The sequence below is a fragment of the Chinchilla lanigera genome, unplaced genomic scaffold (genome assembly GCF_000276665.1).
Source record: "Chinchilla lanigera isolate Chin_1 unplaced genomic scaffold, ChiLan1.0 scaffold00018, whole genome shotgun sequence".
NCBI lineage: Eukaryota > Metazoa > Chordata > Mammalia > Rodentia > Chinchillidae > Chinchilla > Chinchilla lanigera.
The window spans coordinates 18,325,219-18,346,063 of NW_004955419.1; positions in this window are offsets into that span (position 1 = coordinate 18,325,219).

Sequence of the window (20,845 nt, forward strand, 5' to 3'; positions counted from 1 at the left end):
CCCAGGTGCTTGACCCTTCTGAGCCTTTGCTGAAGATTTTCCTATTGCCAGGCATGTTCCTACCCTCTTTTCTACTTGGCACACCTAAAAAGGTAGCTGCATTGTACTGCCATCTCCAACTACCCCAGATGGAATTGTTTCTAGAATATTCCATATTGAATTTTCCTCAGTTAACTGTTTGATTTCCCTAGAGTTGGTGAGAAAAAGAGCCAAGTTCCAAAGACTATGCTCTACTCAAGCTCAGCTCTGGGCCTGAAATGCTGTTGGTACCAATAAATGAAGTTTCTTTGAGACTCAGTGTTTTTTGTGGGTGCCACGGAGTTTGGTGACCTTGGAGGCTGATGGCCCCAGTGGGGTGCCTCTAGTTTCACTACAGTATTCACACTGAGTAGCCGGAAATGGGTAGGAGGAAAGGAGGAGTCTATTTAACTTTTTTTTAAATTGGAAAAAATTTTTAAAGGAGTCTAACCTTGAAGCTGGACTAGGCTCAACCTAATTCTGAAGAACTACAATACATTTTCTGTTTCTCTTCTGTCTCCAAAGATGCCTCAGGAATCACAGTGAGAGAATTTTACACAAGGAACATTTTATAGATACCCGAAGAAAGACAGTAGGTATTTAATAATATAACTTTATTTAAATCTGTTATTTCAGAGTTGATCATTGTTCTCATGGAGAAGGGGTTCCAGTATCACTTTCTGCCTTGCTTTTTGTATCTTATGGAGTGTGCATACATATCATACCAAGTAGCTCACTCTATTTCACATGGATGTGTCTTAAATCCACATGGAATTGAAAAGCTCTATCTCAGTGGGGCAGGGGAGTATAATTATTCCCAGTTTAGGAATGAGGAAACAGATTTAGTTCCATTTTCAGTCTTTCTTCTTTGCAAATAAAGCATCATCCTTCATTATTCCACTTGTAACAATCATTGTAGCCACAAGGCCATAAAACAGCTGTTTTAAATCCTAGTGGATGTCTCTGTCATGACAGCGGCACTTCTACCACCTCCAGGAAGGAGGTATAACTTCTTTCTCGTTCTTTAAAGTTCTCTGGTCCTTAGAGCCCATGTGCCTGTCTCCTTCACAGACATGAGCTGTGGCACTGGGGGCTGTGTTGATCCCTGTGGTTTCCATTTATTAGTCATACTATTTGGCATATGCTAAGTGCTCTAAGCTAAACCTAACTCTTCCACTTTGTTAGGTTTCTAATTTAAAAGATTTTCTCACAAGTCAGATTTTTTTCAAAATCTAGGATTTTAAGTCTGCTCATGAATCAGAAAAGTCCTTTCATTCAGATTACTATTTCTAACCTGAAGAAAAGAACCCCTTCCATAGCAAATGGAACATTCCAAAGTGGGGTGGTGCTGTAAGTGGCTCCTCAAGGTCCACCACCTCCTCTCCTTTCTGGTTATTATACAAATTGGGCAGGTACACTGTTACTTCTTGGCCAGTCCACTGTCACTGATGATCTTATTTTTATTTTAGTTTATTGCTACATTTGTGTAGTACATGTGCTTATGTTCCTTGTCCGGAGCTGGTGTGTGTACATAACACACCTTCATTCCTTTTGTCTCTCCTTTCCCACCCCGCCTCCTTTTTTCTTTTTCGGGGGTACATTTGTAGTATTTAATGTATATATTCCCTGTGTACACTCAGTACATGTACATAACATATCTCAGTTCCTTTTGTTTTCGTCCCTTCTTCCCCACCTCCTTCTCTTGATCCCCCTCCCCTTTGAGAATGATCTTCATCATGGGTGGTCTTTTGGCATTATCAGACTTGCCAGTGTGGCCCAGCTCCAAGATTCTTGCTGTGGACATCTTGTTTTGTCCATTTAGTGCATCAAACCTGGGAGGTCCCTGGAAACTATCTGGTCCAGTGCTTCTTATGTCCAGGGACAGACAGCTCCAGGAAGCCCAGGTAGGGAGTAGATGCCTAAGGGGTGCAATAACAGTTAGAAGCAGAGTTATGGGTAGGTACCTCCCTTTTCTCCCCAGATCTCTACCTGGCACTCAGTATTCGTTCGACTTTTCCTGCATTTAGATTTATTTATATGCTCTTCTTAATGTCTATCACTGATGAATTCCAGAACCCACAAGCCTCCCTGTAGAGGGCTTTATCAGTTCATCTCTTGGAACACACACATAATGGAATTCTTGGACATGAGGAAGCTCCCTTGTTAATATCCTTGCTTTGTCTTTGGATCTACTGTAAAGAAAATGTAGCCTCCTTTAGGTGTAAAGGTAAGGCAGAGGGAGTGTTGCAGGGAAAGTTAGTCTCCTCTTTGGAATCGGAAGAAGCCTAAAGTTAAGATACTAGTTTGACTGGGGGATGTTACAGAATCCTGATGCTCATGACCATGCGGATTTGGTGGCTCCTTCTCCTATACCATTGTGTTGACATCAATATCAAACACAGGGCCTTGACAAGCAAACAAAAAAGCTTTGCTCTGATATCCCGCAAGATGTTGCATTAATCTATCTTTCCAAAGAACATGACCCGAGAATTAGTCACAGGAGTATTACATCTTGATAATACAATGTCTGACAAAGGAGCTCTTGGGTTTCAAAAATGTGACCAGTGTGGGGTGAGTGGAACCCTAACCAATTAAGCATGGGAAATAGGTTTGCAGAGTTAAAACTTGATCTCAAACTCTAACTTGCAGTTGAACAGATCTATGCTTTTATTTTAACAATTCTACTAAAGGGGGGGGGGAAGTAAGAAGAAAAGATGTGATTGATTTTTGTTTTTCATTATTTTTCCATTTCACTCATTTCTATACTTCTGGCTTCCAACTGTGACTAGGGAGAGTGCCAAAACATCAGGCGAGGTAGTCCCCCTGGAATTTAAGTCTGACCAAAGGCTGAAAATATGAAAACTCCACCAAGTGGAAGAATACAAACCCCAGGCATGTGTGTACACTATGAGCTTAGGGACATTTTCTTCAGAATTGTTAAGGTTATTACATTTTTATGTTTCATCAAACTAAGTGTTAGGACACTTTCTAGTTCATTGGCAGGTCTTAAAATAGGGAAACCGGCCATCAAAAGGAGAAGGAGGTGTGGGGATGCATAAGGAATGGCACTTTACAAACCTTTATTATATTCTATGTATTTGATTTCATAGAATTCTCATAAACATTTTATGAGGATTCATTTTGCAAGTGGGAAAATTGGGGGTCATTGAGTGTGAGTTTCTTGAGGAGGAAGAACTGGGATTCAAAACTGAGCTCGATTCCAAAGCGCATTCCCTCTCTAATTCCTGTCTTCTGCTTGCCTGTTAGGAAAGAAAGCAAGATGGCAGTCCTCTTCTTTTCTTTGCTATTCTTGTTAATCCTGAGCTCTGGTTAATTTAGTTTTCTTAAGTAACCGTAGTTGATTTATGAAATCTTAAAACATTGGTCAAGACCTAAGGGTTCTTAAGAATACTTAGATGTTGAATGGAGATCAAGATGATGGTATTTATGTCTCCATGATTAAATGATGAACTATGGTACTATGGTTTGCCTTTAAGGTCATGATATCAAATATTCTGGAACCACTACAATCCAGGAAGGTTAGTGTGGGCAAAGAAGCACTGGATTTATGGTCAGGAAACTAGGATTTGTATCCCATCTTTGTTACTACATTGTTGGGTTACTTTGGGAGAGTTACTTTTGTTGGATTACTTTTGACAGACTTTCTCCTTCCTTTCTTTCTTTCTTTTTTTTTTTTTTTGGTCTGAATTTCTCCATGTGAATGATGAGAAGATTCAGTTGTAGGATTTATAAGGTAACTTTATAACATTCTTGGATTTCATCACATGGTATTTAAATCTAGTTTCATAAAACACAACATTTGTTCATTCACTATTGTGTCCTCAGAATCCAGAATATGGGAATTTAGTGTATATTTATGAAGTACATGAGTGAATCTGCTTTCCTTGCAAACTTTTTTAAAAAATTTATTTTAAGAATAAAAGAAGGAAAACATATTAACAAATAGACATCCATTTACAAAACAGCATAAGGACAATACATTTCCTTACACACTTAGTAGAGGTTAGATAACTATTGTTTTGGCTCATCTATTAGGTGATGCTAATTACTCTACAAGGTCATAGGCATCTTTGAGGTTTTGTTAACATGGCCCATATCACATATTCATGAACATAATGTTTTTGTGTTCATGGTCAAACACTACTTTCCTTTTCAAATTGTCCCTATGCAAATTCAGTGTTGCATGAGCACCTCTTAAGGGTCATTATTGCTCCTAATCAGTTATGCTCCCATCTCCATTTGGAAGCACACACTATAAAAGCAACTCAAGAGGCGGAGGTCTCTGATGTTATTATCTCTTCTAGGGTTCAAAGCCAGGAGGAAGATTGATCAACGGGGTAGCAAAATAACTATAGCACTAAGAAAGGTCTCATACTGTTACTGTTCTTTAGTCTTCTGATAGCTTCTTTTAGGAAAATGGAGAGACAAAGACTAAAAGTTTTTTACTCATGACCCCATCAAGAAGGGTCATGAAGGAGGCAACCACTAATCTCTTCTCCCCCAAGTGATATTTCTAAAACATAAGTACAACCATATTTCCCCCTGCTTACATTCCTCACCGTCTCTCCATTGTCCTCAGGACAAAATCCAAACTCCTTAGAACTCATCTGCGAAAAGAAAGATAGGAAGGGAAGTGTTCTTACACACCGCCTGAGTGAAAACAAGGAATGTTGTCACTGCCGGGTAGGGAGCCATTGCTACTTGAATTATGACGTGGTTGAGGGTCAGCACTATCTCCGTCACTTACGCACACACTCATTCTTGCCTTCTTCTTCATTTACTCATTCACACTGCCACTTCTTCTTCCACTCCATTTATCACCCACACATTTCCATCCATCCATCCATCCATCCACTTGTGCATTCACTAATTTTCTTACTCACGTAATATTTATTACTTAGTTACCTCTCTTGTCATTTATGTCTTTCCTGGTTTGCCTTCCTACTCTACTTACTTACCTGGATTTCCTCCTAGATGGCTCACTGGCATAGTAGATTGGAGTTTGGGGCTGAAATTGGTTCCCAGTGAAATCATCCAAGCCAGATCTCTCCAGCTGTTGCTCCTATAATGGCAACAGATGGGAGCTGGCTCTGTGGGCTCACTAATATGGAATTCATGTGTCTTTACCCAGAAGCTAACTTTCTTCTCTGAACTTCAAAGCATGGATTAGATCACCTTGTACCAAATTGGTCTTCCATTGAGTACTCGCTGAGATTTACAGATATGCTACACAAAAGCAGTTCTCTAGGCAAAAAAGCTTGGGAAACATTGGGTTGATTTGACTTTTAAAATGTTTCAAAGATGTATTTGCACTCTAGAGCTTCTCAGAGCTTCTAGTACAACAGTTTGTATTGTGTTTCTGTAAGAGGAAGATAAAATGCAGCACTGACATCTTGAAAATGCATGAAAGGAATGGGCATTCTGCACAATGAGTGTCCTTCTATGTGTATAGTCCTCAAACTTTTCAAGAGGTGAGCTGGACAACTGATTTAGCCCTTCCACATATGAAACTGTTGAATCTAATAAAATGCAGTATGGAGAATAAGTGATGTCACTAATCATTAAATCTCATTAGTATGTTATTTGACACACTGGAAAACGGGGGTAGCACTGTGAAGGGAAGTGGGTTAGGACTTGGCGACAGAGAAGTGGGGTGCCACTAAGCCTTTGACTCCCTTCTTTGCACTAATTTAAACAGTTGCAAACAATGAATAGTGTAGACCCGTCTACACCTAGAGAGCAAGTCACTTAACTACCCATTCTCCTCATCTGCCAAGTAGAGAAGAGGAGCCCCAACAGATTTTATAGCTCAATGACTGGTGATACTGTGATTTGCCCTCTGTCTGTTCACCAAGAGCAGCCCAACCTTGAATGTCTGTGAGAATTAATTATGTCACGAGGGAACTGAAACAATATTTGTTTTGATTATGTCACTGTTGATTAGGTAAAGTTCACCCTGACCCTGACTGAGTGGTGCAGGCAGGGGCTTGTAATGTGAGAAATAGATCCAAAGATGAATGCACTCCTAGATAAAAGAGTAGGAAGCACTCAAGTCCAGGCTTTTTTGAATTGGATTATGACTAGAACAGTTTCTGAAAGGGTAGAACCCAACTTGGTGAGGAAGGGTCACTGAGTATGATCTCCACCATCCATCTTGGCTAATACCATACAAATAATAAAACTAACCAATAGCTATCACTTGTTGATGGTTGCTAAGTACCATAAAATTTTTTTAAAGTATACAATTAGTACATCATTCAATCTTTACAACAACCAGTTAGGGAGCAGTTATCCCGGTCATGAGCATGAAGAAAATAAGGCTCTGAGAAGTTAAGTAACTTGCTTGAAATCCCTATTACATGGAGATTCAAATTTATGCCTGTCAGATTTCAAAGCAGTGATGTTCTGCTAATAACGGTTTAATAAACATCGCTTTGGGTAAAAAAGTTTTTATTTATAATGTTTGCTGATTTCTGTGGCATAAATATTCCCATTAGGATCAATTTTCAGCTACAAGGAGAGGTTATTAAACTGAATTTGGAAGAGCTATATGCAGTTGGTTCCATGGAGCTGGTGGGAACAGCCTACGGCATACCGCTGCAAAAGCTGTGGTTTTCTCCTCATCTCATTTGTTCATAATTCATGGAGAAGACCCAGAGAGTCAAGGAGGAGTTATTCTCAGTTCCTGGGTTTATAACTGAACAAGTAAATGTTTTCTGTTAGTTTTAGCCCTTCCATTTGCAAGCGTTTTTGGTTTTCTTCTATTAACAAGGAAATAGTGTTGACTATGGCAGGTTAGTACTCTAGACCTCTAAAAGCTACTCAGTCTAGACATGATGTGGTGTTGAAAATAGTGACCATGATGATGAAGAAGATCATGATGATGAGATGTAGAGTTCATAGTCATTAAGATAGTAATTATTTTTCAAATGTAGTATGTGCCAGATATTGTTCTAAGCATTCAGAGAAGCAATAGAATGATGGAGTAGTTGAGGACTTGGGCTTGGGATTTAGGCTGCCCAAGTTTAAATCTAGCTATTTGTGCTTGTTAGTTGTGTGGTTTCCCTAAACGATAGCAATATCACCTACCTGACAGACTTGCTGTGATCCTCTGCATAGAACAGAGCATTATAAGAGATCTGGAATATCTACTATGTAACTACATATTCAATAAATGCCAGTTTCGTTTATGTTACACTCCTGACCTCTTATTATTCTTCCACAAACTTCTACAAAGGTGTTCTTATTTCCATTTCACTTATGAGAAAACTGAGGGATAACAGGTTATGGAAAAGGCTCAGGATCAACATGTTGGAAATGGAGGAGCAGGAATCAGAACTGGTCAGTGGGGTTATAAAACTTGTGCTTTTGAATTTCAGGCCATATTGAAGATATGGCAACAAAAGGAGGAATTTTACTTTGTGGTCAAATATTCATTGAGAAGTCAAAATGAAGAATTAATACTAGTATGAAATGTCTCTGCTCTTTCTGCAAGCATTTAAGGTGGGCTTTAGCAAAGATGCCTCTTCCTGCCAAACAAGGTAGATCAGGGTAGATGAGAAATTTGTTGACATGGTCCAAGATAGTAAGCCCCACCAAGTTCAGGATGAACTTTGTACCCAGGAGTTCACGGCAAAATACTGTTAGAGGTAGTATGAATAAAACATTTGATAACCTTTTTCTTTCCTTTGCAAAATGGTTGTTAGGCTTCACAGCAAAGTTTATAGGTTTCAATTTAGTTCCCAAGGCCAAGGAGAGGACACATATAACTGTAATTCAGGAGCGATGAGTGTCACAATAAATCTAAGTACATGTGCTATAGGGCTACTAATGAAGTAGTAACTAATTCATGGAGCTGAATAAAGGTAAATTGGAACTTCAAGACGCAGGTAGATCAAAGCACCATCTCCCTTTGTATCCACAAACAGAGCTCCAATTCCTAGAGGGTAAAGATTGGGATGTGCTTATACTTTTGGAGCTTCAAATCTCATTCCAGTGCCTGGAACTTAGGAGGTGCTCAGTAAATGCTAAGAGGGGGAGTGAGGGGATAGGGGAATAAAAACTGTTTTTGACAGAGGTGACAGGAACATAACTGAACTATAATGGAAGGAGCTTAACGGAGAGTTAGGCAAAGCAGCCTGAGGACCAAAGCCATCTGTTTGCATAATTAAAAATTTATCAGAATGCAGCCACATCTATTTGTTTATATCTCATTGAGGCCTGTTTTCATAATATAGTAGTAGAGTTGAGTAGCTGTGCTAAAGATTGCATGGTCCCATGCCCAAACTATTTATTGTCTGGACCTTTATCAAAAAAGTTTGCTGACCCTCAGTTTAACAATTCAAACTGGCTGTGCCATTTACTGAGAAAGTGGAGCCAAGATGTTTAAAGTCTCTGAGCTCAGTTTTGCTCATTGTAAGTGGGGAAAATCCAATATCATACTGCAGATTAAATGATCTATTACCACTTATTTAGATGTAGATTTTAGATAAACACCCCTAAAATATGTAATATAATTATATAGGCACTACAAGTTTTGTAATTTCCCCTTTTTATTGTTGGTGGATCTACTTTCTTCATTGTAAATTAAATACCACTGGTGCTTAGTGACATGAAATCGTCTGCTTTTTCCTCTAGCAAAATTAACGTTCCTTTAAAGGGCATTGTTGTACTTACCTTAATTCTATCCTCACTGAGCTCATGATGCAGTGGAGGAGGTCAACACAGTCTTGTTTGAATTTTGAGAACACAGAAGAATGATATTTTGCAGTCAGTTTGGCTTCTTCTGCAACCTCCATAAGTAAAAGATTTGCTTTGTTTACCTAAGAATCATGAAGGAACTGAAAGTCTCAAGACTCTCTCTCCTTTCCAGCCATGAAATGTTAAACATGTAAGAAATTCCTCCTAGTAGTTCTGTTCTTACAGTGCATGGGTGTGAGTGGCTTCGAACTGTGATCCATGGAACATGGTTCATTGACTTTGTGTCTTTCAAGAAGGAGAAGATTCTTCAGGATGATTCTCGGAGTGTTCTAGGTATTATGTGAGGGCCTACACTAGAATATAGGTGTGTCGCACTCCTGCAATAAGGTCTCTGTCCTGTTCTCAGAGAAGCAGTAGAATGTTGATGTTAACTAGTCTCTGTTACTCTTTTCCTCTGAGCCCAGAAGTGGCCCTAGAATCCTCCTTGTGACACTATTTTAAGTGTCCTTTACTACCAACTCATGTGAAAAAGAGATAAAATTTGTTTGTCCTTAGCCATCTAGAACTTAGAACAAAATAGGTGACTTGTAACTTGGGATAACCATATTGGCAGTATACTCTTTGAATTAGATCATCAATATTGATGATTCACCTGAATTAAAGAAAATATGGGATTAAATTTAAGTGCTGAAGAATCAGAGGTCAAATGAAGACTGTAGAACTTGGAAGAACTGCCTGTTAAGGAATTATTTCAGTTGTATGTTTCCTATTATACAGTAAGGCAGTGGCCAGATAATATGCTTTGTAATCTGAGCAAAGATTTGTAATAGAATCTTCTGAATCTTTGCAATAGAATCTTCTGAACCACAAAGCAGAGCTACCCAACTGACGATGTGCCCACAGAACATCTGAGGTCCTATTAAAGTGAATTTCTTATTCACTAGGCCTAGAATGACAGCAAGATACCACATTTCTATGAAGTTCACAGTGCTGCCAATACTGCTGTTCATACTTAGAGAAGCAAGCCTGACAAGAATCCTAAGCCAGACTTGGCTGAAAAAAAAACAACAAAAAGCATTTTGGGAAAACTAATTCAGAACTACGGTGCTTCTGAGAGAGATCCTTACTTATTTAGACAAAGCAACAGACTGAAGGTTTAAGGAGTCTAAATATGCATATCTTGTCTATATTTACCCTCAGTAAGATCTTTGACCCAATAAAAACCCTGTTTATATTGACCTAGAGGTGGATCCCAGGGGTTCATATTTTTCCTTTTGCCCTGCTTCATGCTAGAGTGGGAGGTCTGTCATGATAATCTATGTTGACTGAATATTTTACATAGAGATCCTGGTGAATCATCACACAGCACCAAAGTACATAAGTTATTCTGTATGCAAGGTATTTAGAGATAGGCTATGTCCCGCCTGGGACTACACTCAGCTCATGCTCTATAAATTCCTCGTTAGGTATTTTAGGGTCTAGGGTAAGAGTGCCCGAGGTTTGGCCATGGCACAAGCAGTGCTCAGCACTGGTTGATGCTTCTCTGTCACTGCAGATGTTATTTACAGCACAACTCTGTCCTCTTGAGCACTTTTTTGATAAATCAGTAACCCCTTTGCTATTCACATCTTATACCCTCTCAGAAGATCCTATTGCCATCCTAATATATGGAGAATTTGATTGAAGTAAAAGAATAGACGTATGTCCCACCCTATCCCAGAAGCAAAACCTATCTCATCTTTGGAAGTAAATCAATGCCAATAACAAAATTCTCAAAGAAACAGATACTGCTAATGTACTTTCTTATGAGGAATGGCCCAGTCAGAGCCAGCATCTTTGCAAATATTTTCATCGGTCACCAGAGAACAGGGACACTTGGGACAGAATCCATATTTTCTTGAAGCTTGTCTGTCCTTTAAATTGCTGCCTGCTGATTTACCCGACCTCATTCTCTTTACTGCACTCCCTGTTATAAAATGGCTGTTGGTGTGCAGGCAGATTCTTGCAGTGGTTAAGACAATTTCAGAAATATCACGATTTTAGGGAAATTTCCAGTCTAATGTTCTGCTTTCGTCCTTCTTTATCCATGTTCTCTTTCTCCCACACGCCCATCACTCCACTAAGAACCCAAATTTATCCATATGAATATGCAATGGACATGTGCTTGAATTCGGTCCTTGCATTACAGATATGTGGTTACTTACATTTATGTGAAGTGACACTTTCACCTTAGATTGAGTAAGGATGTTTATAATAGCCCCAATAGCAAGGACCCAAGAAAAAGGGAGTCTCAGTATTTTTACAGTAGACTGAAGAGCCTTTCCCTGTGTAATCAACTCTTTGTGCCCCATCCCCCCACCTCTCCATTTTCTTTCTTCCTTTAATCCTTGAGTCCATACTAATGTAATGCAGAGGAAAACGCTTGGGCTGTAGAACCTCATTCATTCACTGAACTGATATGTATTGAATATAATATACCAGACACTATTCTAGGCAATAGAGAAAAAGTTGCACAAGAAAGCCAGCAAATTTGGTAAATTTTTCACTTTTAAAATAGAAAACAAGTCTAAAATAAGCTTATGTCTGGTGATAATAAGTGCTTAGAGGGAAAAAAGCTGCTAAGAGTGATAGGCGTTATTTTAAATAAATCGATCAGAGAATCTCTCGCGATGTTTGATCAGATCTCTCAGTGAATACATGTGTATAAGCCTGGAGTGGAAGCAGGCAGGAGAGAAGAGCATGCCGTGTATGACACAAAGACGTAGTGGAAGTAATGTGACTGGTCTGTGAGGGCAGTGGTTCCTACTCTATCTTGGCCCCAGGAACTGGTTTTGTGAAGACAATTTTTCCATGGACCAGGATGGGGGTGAATTTCTTAATTTTAATTGTTTTCATGGGTGTATGATTCATAATACATAATAATTACATTCCCCGGAGGTAGCATCACCACCTCAGCTCCACTTCAGATCATCAGGCATTAGATTCTTCTAAGAACAAGCAACCTAGATCCCTAGTGCTGTCCACAGTAGGGTTTGAACTCCTATGTGAATGTGAGGTAGCCACTGATCTGACAGGAGGCAGTGCTCAGGAAGCAATGCCAGTGTTGGAGAGCAGCTACAAATATAGTTAAGCTCCACTCACCTGCCACTGTCCTCCTGTTTGCGGCCTGGTTTCTAATGCCACAGACTGTACTTTCCATGTCTTGGAGGTCGGGGACTCCTGTTAGAGTCTTAGTTATGTGTGTAAGTAGATTATAAGTGTGAACACAGTATATATTTTTGGGGGGCTGGAGATTTAGCTCAGTGGCAAAGCACTTGCCTGGCAAGTGCAAGGTCATGAGTTTGATTCCTGGTACTGGAAAAAAATTTTTTTTTATATATGTATAATCTATCAAAAATGGCAATTAGAGTTCAGCCTAAACAATATTAGACTGAACCACATGAAATTGCCACTTTTGAGCCATTTATAATGTATGAAATGGCAATTTCACACATTTCAACTTAGTAACCAAATTATAATTGTACCTTTCAAAATGACCAGGCTTTTGTAGTTTATTCCTTTTTATTAAGATTTGTAGTTTAGTCTCTTCTATTCCCTTCTATTAAGAAGTTTACTCCCTTCTGTTCTTACTGAATACATTGTCCAAAAGAATACTATCTTGATAGTAGCTTCTCATCTGCCCTCCCATTCTGTAATTTTAGGGCACTTATTTTGATATAGGCATGCATGGAGTTCAAAGGACCTGCTTTATCTCTCGGTATTGGTTAGTGTTTAGAACATGGATGCATGAACTCACAAGTCAAACACTTCTTGTGGAACTCTTTTCCCCAAGGGTTGCTTTGATGTTATCCTTTTGTGGAAGGTCTGATTCTGTAAGGTCACTTCTTGTTGGGTACTCTCCCTGCCATGGTGAAGAAGCCACTGCCAAGTGGACCGTGGCATCGGGTGTAGGGGTGACCACATCCCCCAGCTCCTCTTCTGAGGGAGCTGTTCTCTCCTTCACACCAGTATCCATGGGCACTCCTAGTAACCATTGTATATGCATCTGATCATTTAGCTGTCCAGTCTCTTTTTATGTCTTAGCTCAGGAAAAATATAGCAAAACAAAATAATTTTTTTACTTTCCATAACATGGCTGAAATTAAGACAGAAAGTGATTAATGTCTATCAACAGCATCATTTCCCAATAACGCACTTTTTCCAGAGGTTTTTTTTTTTTTTTTTTTTTTAACTACCTGGCTACCTCTCTTTCTATTAGCTCTTTGCTCTGGAAACTTCAGTTTACTAATTAGATTACATACTTAAGCTTCCTCATTAAAGCCTCCATTGGCCACTGGCCTGGTCTTACACCCTAAAAAGACTCCTGGAAGTGAGCTACACTATGTTTCTGCAAAACAACATTTGAACACATTCTTAAAACATGACCAAGTAATTCAGTGAAAAAAAATTGTATTTCTCACTCTACTATCCCAGGGAGAAAAACAGTATCCTTAAAATTTCAGTAAGAAAGTAAAGAATTCTAAGTAAATTGTCCTGTTTAGTGAAGAATGTCCCTTAGAGTTCTGGGAAAGAATGCATATTAAGAAAGAAGACCCTGCAAACATGTTCTGCTCTTCCCACATTTACACATCTACATTAAAATTCAAAGGAAGGGGAAAGATGACAGTTATAAAGGAAAAGGAGGGAAAAGTATCCAGCAGGCACTATAGATATTGTATGTACCAGTTCATGAGCTTACACCTCAGACAATGTTGAGAACAAGTAATGTCTACATTTTACAAATAAAGGAAGGGATAATTGGCTTGTTGAAGGTCAAACACTGGTACATAGCAAAGCAGGATTTTAACATAAATTGGTGGACTCCAGGACTCTGTGGAAAGTCAAACAATACTGAAAGTCAAATATACCAAAGTCAAATACACTGAAGGTACACTCTGTGATGTCCTTAGACTTCCTTCTTCCCCTGTAAGGTGTGCATTACAAAGGAGAGTTTTGATTTTTGAGAAACTGCCTGAAAATAGCACAAATCTCTAAGAGAGCCAGACAGAAACGAAATTTGACATTTCTCACAAAGACAGAATGACATAATGTTTCAGAGCCACAGACTCAGAATTAGAGCTGAATTCCTAGCTTGAGTGAGCTGGGTAAATCATTTCGTTTCTCTGATCTTTAGTCTCTTCATCTGTGAAATGAGGATGATAATCTGTCTTTCCTATGTAGTGTCTGTTGTGAGTTTGAAATGAACATAAAGCATTTGGTTCCAGTCCCAGGCAATAGTCAGTCCATTAGTTAATTGTGTGGTCTGTGGTCAACACACCACTGTTACCTGGCTCTACCTATGCATAGGGAGCAGAAGGGAGCATTATTTCTTGCACAATTATTGTACAAGTTGTATTGCTGATACATGTCTCCTGTTTTCCTTTCACTGCAGGGACTCAGAATAACTCAGTGCTTTAGGAAGCAAATATTTTGCATAACTTTTAGCCTATTCAGCTTAGCATACCTCCTAGGAGGAAAATCCCCACATGTACTCAGACTCTTCAACCATCTCCAGTGTTGCAGGCTATATCAGGACATTTATATTTACCATCCAGTTAGGCCCTTCCCTGCAAAACCTCTTCCTTGCTATTGCACATTAATGGGAAAAGTCTTGAAATTGGTGTAGTGCGTATTCACTGGCTTGCCTCTCTAGAATTCATCATCTCCTTCCTCCTTCTTAAGGGTTCCCGACTTCTTTTTAATTTCACATACTTTCATAGAAACTGTATTTCAGGCTCAGGATCTTGCTAGGAATGTTGATGCAAAAACTCACTCACTTTCTTATAGATGTGGATGAAAAAATACATGGGTCTGGGAATTGTAGACAGCCATCTTGAAACCATGATGAAGGTTGAGCTCATGTCACAGTGGACCCTGGAGAAGGCAGAGGGGAGAAACTGGAGAAAGCTCATTCTTGCTCATGTCATTGACAGTTTCCTTGAACATGGCAGCATCTCTTGACTTTTCCAATGTGGAGTAAAACATGCATATTTCGTGTTACATCTTGTGACTGGAAAACCCCCAAGTGGCATCAACAGAGGTGAGTGGCCTGTGTTGCTGTGCCAGTTCTGCAAGATTTCTGGCACTTGGCATATCATTTGTTCTCTCTGAGTCTCAATTTCAAAGTCTGCAAACTAGGGATCAAGTGAGATTATGGAGGTGAAAGGCTTTTTTTTGTCTTTTTTGGGAGAAGGCCTTGCTATGCTGTTCAGGCCAGCCTCGAGCTCACTTTGTAGCCCAGGATGACCTCAAACTCACAGCGATCCTCCTGCTTCAGCCTCCCAAGTGCTGGGATTACAGGCATGTGCCACCATGCCCGGCAGACTTTTAAACTATAAAAATAATATAATAAATTTAATTATAAGTGTGAGAAGTTATTATGATAATTAGCATTGTATATGGACATCACAATGGATGATTCCATGTTCCTTTCATACCATCGCCTTGGATTGGCAGCTGGGGTTGACCCTATGCTACAGCTAGGCTCTTTGGGACTTGTATTTCATCCTTGCAGGTTTTGTTTGGAGATGAGGAGCTATAGATTTCACAGAGAGCTTACCTAATGGTTTTCCAGGTCACTACAAAGAGTTTTAACTTCGGTAATAGTAAATATAGTAATCATGAAGGTTTTAAAGCATTGTCTGCTTACCAGAGAGTTAAGGCAATATAATAATAATGATAGAAAACATCAAAACAAATCAGCAAAAGAAAATCCAATATCTTTAATCCAGAGGCTAAGGAGAGTGACGTGTGATCATTTTGTAGCACTCTCTAAAAAGACTATTTTCTTGGTCTATGAAGTTAAAGGAAGGGAAAATTGTGTTTATTGAGCAGTTATCATATTCTGTGGCATTTACATTAACTGAGCAGTGAATTTGTTATGCAGTGGTAAGGAACTCTCTCTAAACTCCAGACAATAAGAAAGAGAAAGGACTGCCAAGGAAAGCTTTTCCTACCAGCATATCTGTAATACCTTCCATCTCCAAGTAAAGCAAAGAAAGATCACCAGTACTCAGAAGCCTGGTTCTAGTAACTTCTTGGAGCTTCACAGTTTTGTAAAAAAGACATAGTAAAACTGCTACTGCCCTCCTCATAGACTTGATAGGGGGTTAGGATGAAATGAGCCCACATGTATTTAACATGGATAGGCTATGTGACCTCTTAAATTAATTTTGATTTTAACTGGTGTCTCAGTTTCTGATTTCGAGATGCTTCATTAAAAATAAATCTTTACTTTTTTTGTTCTCAAAAAATGCAGAGAAAAAAGTCATCCCAGCAAAACAGAAAAATATCCCAAGTAGGACTGATGGTTAGAGAAAGGGTGGAGGTGCTGAGCAGGGTGAGCAGATGGAGAGTGGACAGGCATTTCCAGATCAGTGCTATGTGGCTACTGCATGGTTACTCAAAAAGTGGAAGCATCTGTCTTCTATACCATGACCTAGATGGTTAAGCAATGTCACTTTACTTAGGGGAAAGCCATCAGGGGTGCTGGAATGATTCAAAATCATGTCCCAGAAAGAATGGTTGAAGAAAGTGACTATGTTTACAAAAGAGAGAGATGGGGAGAGAGAGAGGGACAGAAGGAGAGAGAAAAATTTCATAAGGAGGGACTTTTTAAAAACAGATGTTTTGAAAATGTGATGGTTTCCATGTGAAACAGTGAGCATTTTATCAGAGGATGAGGTACTACTTTACCCACTGGAAAGGATATGGTGATGAAGGATCGAATGAGGTAGTGCCTCTCAAAGCATTATGCTATGACGATAGCTTAGATGTCACTATTACTAACATTAGGTAAAGGCAATGATCATTTAGCACAGGTATAATTGGGCTAAGTGAACTGTGAGATCCTCCACATCCTCAGTCTCTAAACCATTCCTTCTTTCTTAGAACTCTCTGGTCCATTTTCAGCTGCTGTAATTTGATGCCACAGGTTGGATAAGTTATAAACAACAGAAGATGATTTAGCTCATGGTTCTGAAGGCTGGGACTTCTGAGATGAGGGGCCCACACTTAGTGAGGGTCTTCTTGCAGTGTCATCCCAGGGAGACAGAGCAAGTGAATACTCATGAGACAGAGAGAGGAGACAGGTGGGGACAAAACATCATAAATTCGTTCTCCTAGAGATGAATAACCCAACTCCTTGAAAGTAGCATTAATTTATTCATGAGGGCATAGCCTACTATTAGGATGGTTATTAAGATTCAACTTGAGTGTCAGAGGGAACGTTCAAATCATACCAGATTGGTGTCCAGTTATCCAGCCTTGGATTCCACACACTTCTTCAAGGATGCCACACTCTAGATATTGAACTCTCCCTTGGCTCTGGCTTCCCATGAGGGGAAGTGAACTTGTGGTCTTTGCCCAGTGAACATTTCTGTCCTGCCCATACTGACATGCTCTTTTCTCTCAGTTTGATGGGTGCTGGAGGGCTGGGATCCTGTCCCACATTGGGGTTTCACGTGGTACACTCAGTTTATTCAGATTTTCTCTCACCTTGGTTTCTGGGTGCTTCTTTCTTCCAGCTTCTGACCCTCCCTTCTCAAATTCTTACTCATCAACTACAGGGCTTCTGAGGGATCCGGCTCTGGTCCCCTTCTCTCCTCTCTGTCCTCTCTCCTCCATTGTGATCTCATTCATTCTCTCAATTTTGTTTCTGACTCACATTTTTTCCCTCCAGCTCAGTTTCCCCCTGAACTCTCTCTCTATCAAGTGTCTTTCACTGTGTCACAGGCTCCTCTAACTAATAAGCCACGGTTAGAACTTGTTCCCCAACCCGCTCACCCTTTGCAGCCACTCAGCAGTGAGAAGCACTGCCATCCACTCAGCTGTCCTGTCTAGACCCAGTAGTAGTTCTGAGACTCCTTGTCTCTTCCTACTGCAGACAGCCTGTGACAGTAACTGTGAGTCTAATCCCAGCTACATTCTTTGTCTTGCCTGGGCTGCTTCTGTTGTCCTTGTAATACAATGGCACACATCACTTCCCTTAAAGCTCTGAACTTTTAGAGAGACCCCAGGTACTCTGGACTTTGTTTCTGGCCCTAGATCCTGCTTCTACCAAAGTTGCTCTATTTTTATCTATTTTATACTGTGCATTCCTACTTAAGATTTATTTTTAAAGAGTGCTCTGATGTATAAAAACGGTGACCAGTGAAAGCACTTTTTGTGGGTTTTCCAGCTTTTTTTTCTTCCAAGCATACCAGAGATTTTTCTAAAGTGAGATTTTTCTAAAGTGAAAATCAAGTCATGCTATAGTCAAGTTTAAAACGTTACCTTGAGTCCTTGTTGCTGCAGGTAAAGTCAGCTTCCATCCTAGGACTGTTGGGATCTAACCTTGCGTGACCTTCACTTTTCTCTAATACTACCCCCTTCCCTCCTGTGGTCGGATATTTTCTGATTGCCCTGAACACTAGGACTGTATCAAGGCATTTGATCTCATAGCCTCCTCTGTTGAGAATTTCTCTCAGTTGCTTTCCACCTGGCAATTTTATCTTTTAAGCCTTGATTTAAGATTCATTTATCTGAAGTTTTCATGATTGCACAAGTAGAATGGCTGTATCTGTGTTTTGTTTCCAGTCTCTATCCTTTATCCTCGTGCACCTGTAACAGGAAGTGTTGTGAATGGCTTGCTTGTCTTTCTTCCCATGCTTATTCCACCATGAGCAGGAAATATGGCTGTCTTGATTGTGTTTGTTTGCTCGCTCAGTGACAAGTACTGGGCTTGGTCTATTATAGGTGCTCAGAAAATGCCAACTGGAAAAATTAGAACTCAGGGCTTCTTAAATATCAAAATTGAAGCTGTGCCGATGGACTGGTGCTAAGCTCCTTTGTGAAATGCTATGGATGACAGTTTGCTGTAGCTTTTTTTTTTTTTTCATTTGGAAATAGAATACATGGCAACTAAGGCTAATTTACAAATGCGTCTGTTTCTATCAACCCAATACAATCAGATCAGCTTCTACCTAGGCTCTCTGGAAATGAGTTTTGGATAACATATTCTATTATAAATAGTAATGATGAAAAGATTAGTTGTACCTAACTTCATATCTGCAGGTGAATTCTATCCCCATTATCTTGCTTGGTATCAATAATATTCCCCTGAGTCATGTAGGGCAGACGTTACTTGTGTTTTATAGATAAAAGAGACCAGATTGCTCAGACATCACATAATGTGCCGAAAGTCATACAACTGGTAGCTAATAGAGCCAGATATTTAAGTCTTCTTCTATAAAGGCCAATTAATTATTTATATATATTTGAGAGCCTCACTTCCACTGAAGGCCCTACTCCTACTTCTTTGAACATGATAGAGAAATAAGTCAGTGAGGTTAGAAAACAAATCCTTGTGGACTCACCTGTGTGACCCTCAGTCATCTAGGGAATGGGGATTTCCATGGTTTTGTTTACTCCCTGCCCCCTTCCCTGCCGGAGGCTTCCCCATATCACGGTGCCAAGACTCTGCAGTGGTCACTGCAGTTTGTTGACAAATAACAAAGATGCTCCTTGTCTTGCTGTTAATTTTACATCCTCTGGGTTTGCCAAGTTGAGCCTAACATGCCAGGAAGGGCTTTGTTGTGGTCTGTGACTCACTGGGCTCACTCCTCTGCCCCTCCCTGGATGCAGACTATTACCGTCTGCCAGTTGCAAAATCTCAGAACCTCTTTGGGTAAATCGGCAGAGGAGGAAAAGAAAACCCCAGCAGACCAAGGACTCAGCCACTGCTACATGATGCAAAAGGCATCCTACTGTGGAAGAGTTATTCTAGTCCCATCTGCAAATTGCTTCTGTCATCATGCAGAGACTCACTGACCACATTCACTACTGGAGGTATCCATTTTCCAAGTTAGTTCCATCTGCAAGATCTTAAAGGCCCTGTGAAATAAGGAAGATTAATGCGAGAATAGGTGCTCTTCCCTTATGCAGAAGTGGCTCAGGTCAGTTTTTGTGAAGAAAGGTGCTGCTGTCATGGCCTGCTCAGGGACTGATTACCCCAGGTGCTCAAGGCTTGGTCCCTCTCATAGGTACTTGTTTTTTTGTTGTTTGTTTGTTTGCTTGTCTTTTTCTTTTTGGGACAGGGTCTTGCTATGCCGTTCAGGCTGGCCTTGAATTTACTTATGTAGCCCAGGCTGGGTTTGAACTCATGGTGATCCTCCTGTCTCAGCCTCTCCTCAGTGCTGACGTTATAGGCGTGTGCCACCATGTCATGCTCCCTTCTCATAGGCAATTTGGACCATCATTTTTCCAGGGGCAGAACTGTGACTTTATTAACACAGCAAAAGATCATATGCTAACTGGTAATTCAGCAGGAAATGAACAATTCAATTTCCCCGTACAGATTTTTAATAAATCACGACTGGTTATACATGTGACTGAGTCTGTTTCAGTCACTGCTGTTAACTGTCACTCTGTCTTCCAAAGGTCCCTAATGAAACCCTGACCTGGAGTGGTAAAGGGAATCTATGTATGGTCTGCTCAGTGTCTTGCACTGTCACTTGCTTCATGAATTCACTATTTGCCCTTGGAAAGGCCTGGCCTTGTGTCATTCTCTTGGTAAATGCTGGGGTCCAGAGTGATGGGTAGGATTCATTCCCTTTTCTCCAGAAGCTCATAGTGTGGTGAAGAGAGATTTAGGAGATCACTGTACAATACATTGGCCTGAGTACAGAATTTGAAACACCCACAAGGTGCTTTGAGAGGGCAGTTCCCAGTTTAGGGAATCAGTGAAAGCTTCTCAGAGGAGGCAGAGCTTCAGCAGGACTGCCCTTGGATTTGTATGAGAAGGCCCTGGAACTCTGCACTTTAGAGAACCCTGCTCAGCCATCCTTCTGCCAGACTCCTCCCTATGGATGGAGGAGCCCATGAGTCCAAGAGAAAGAGCTGCTCACACCCAGTGTCTGCTCCGTCCACCTCCCTCCACCCGGCCCCAGAGAGTCTGAGCCCTGGATATTCTGCCCAAACAACTCACAGCCTGAAACTAGGTCCTGTGTGGACCCCTGTCTTGGGTCCTTGGGCTGGCTACATCGCTGTGTGAACTTTTAGGCATGAAGAAAGGTCCAGAGTAGGTGTT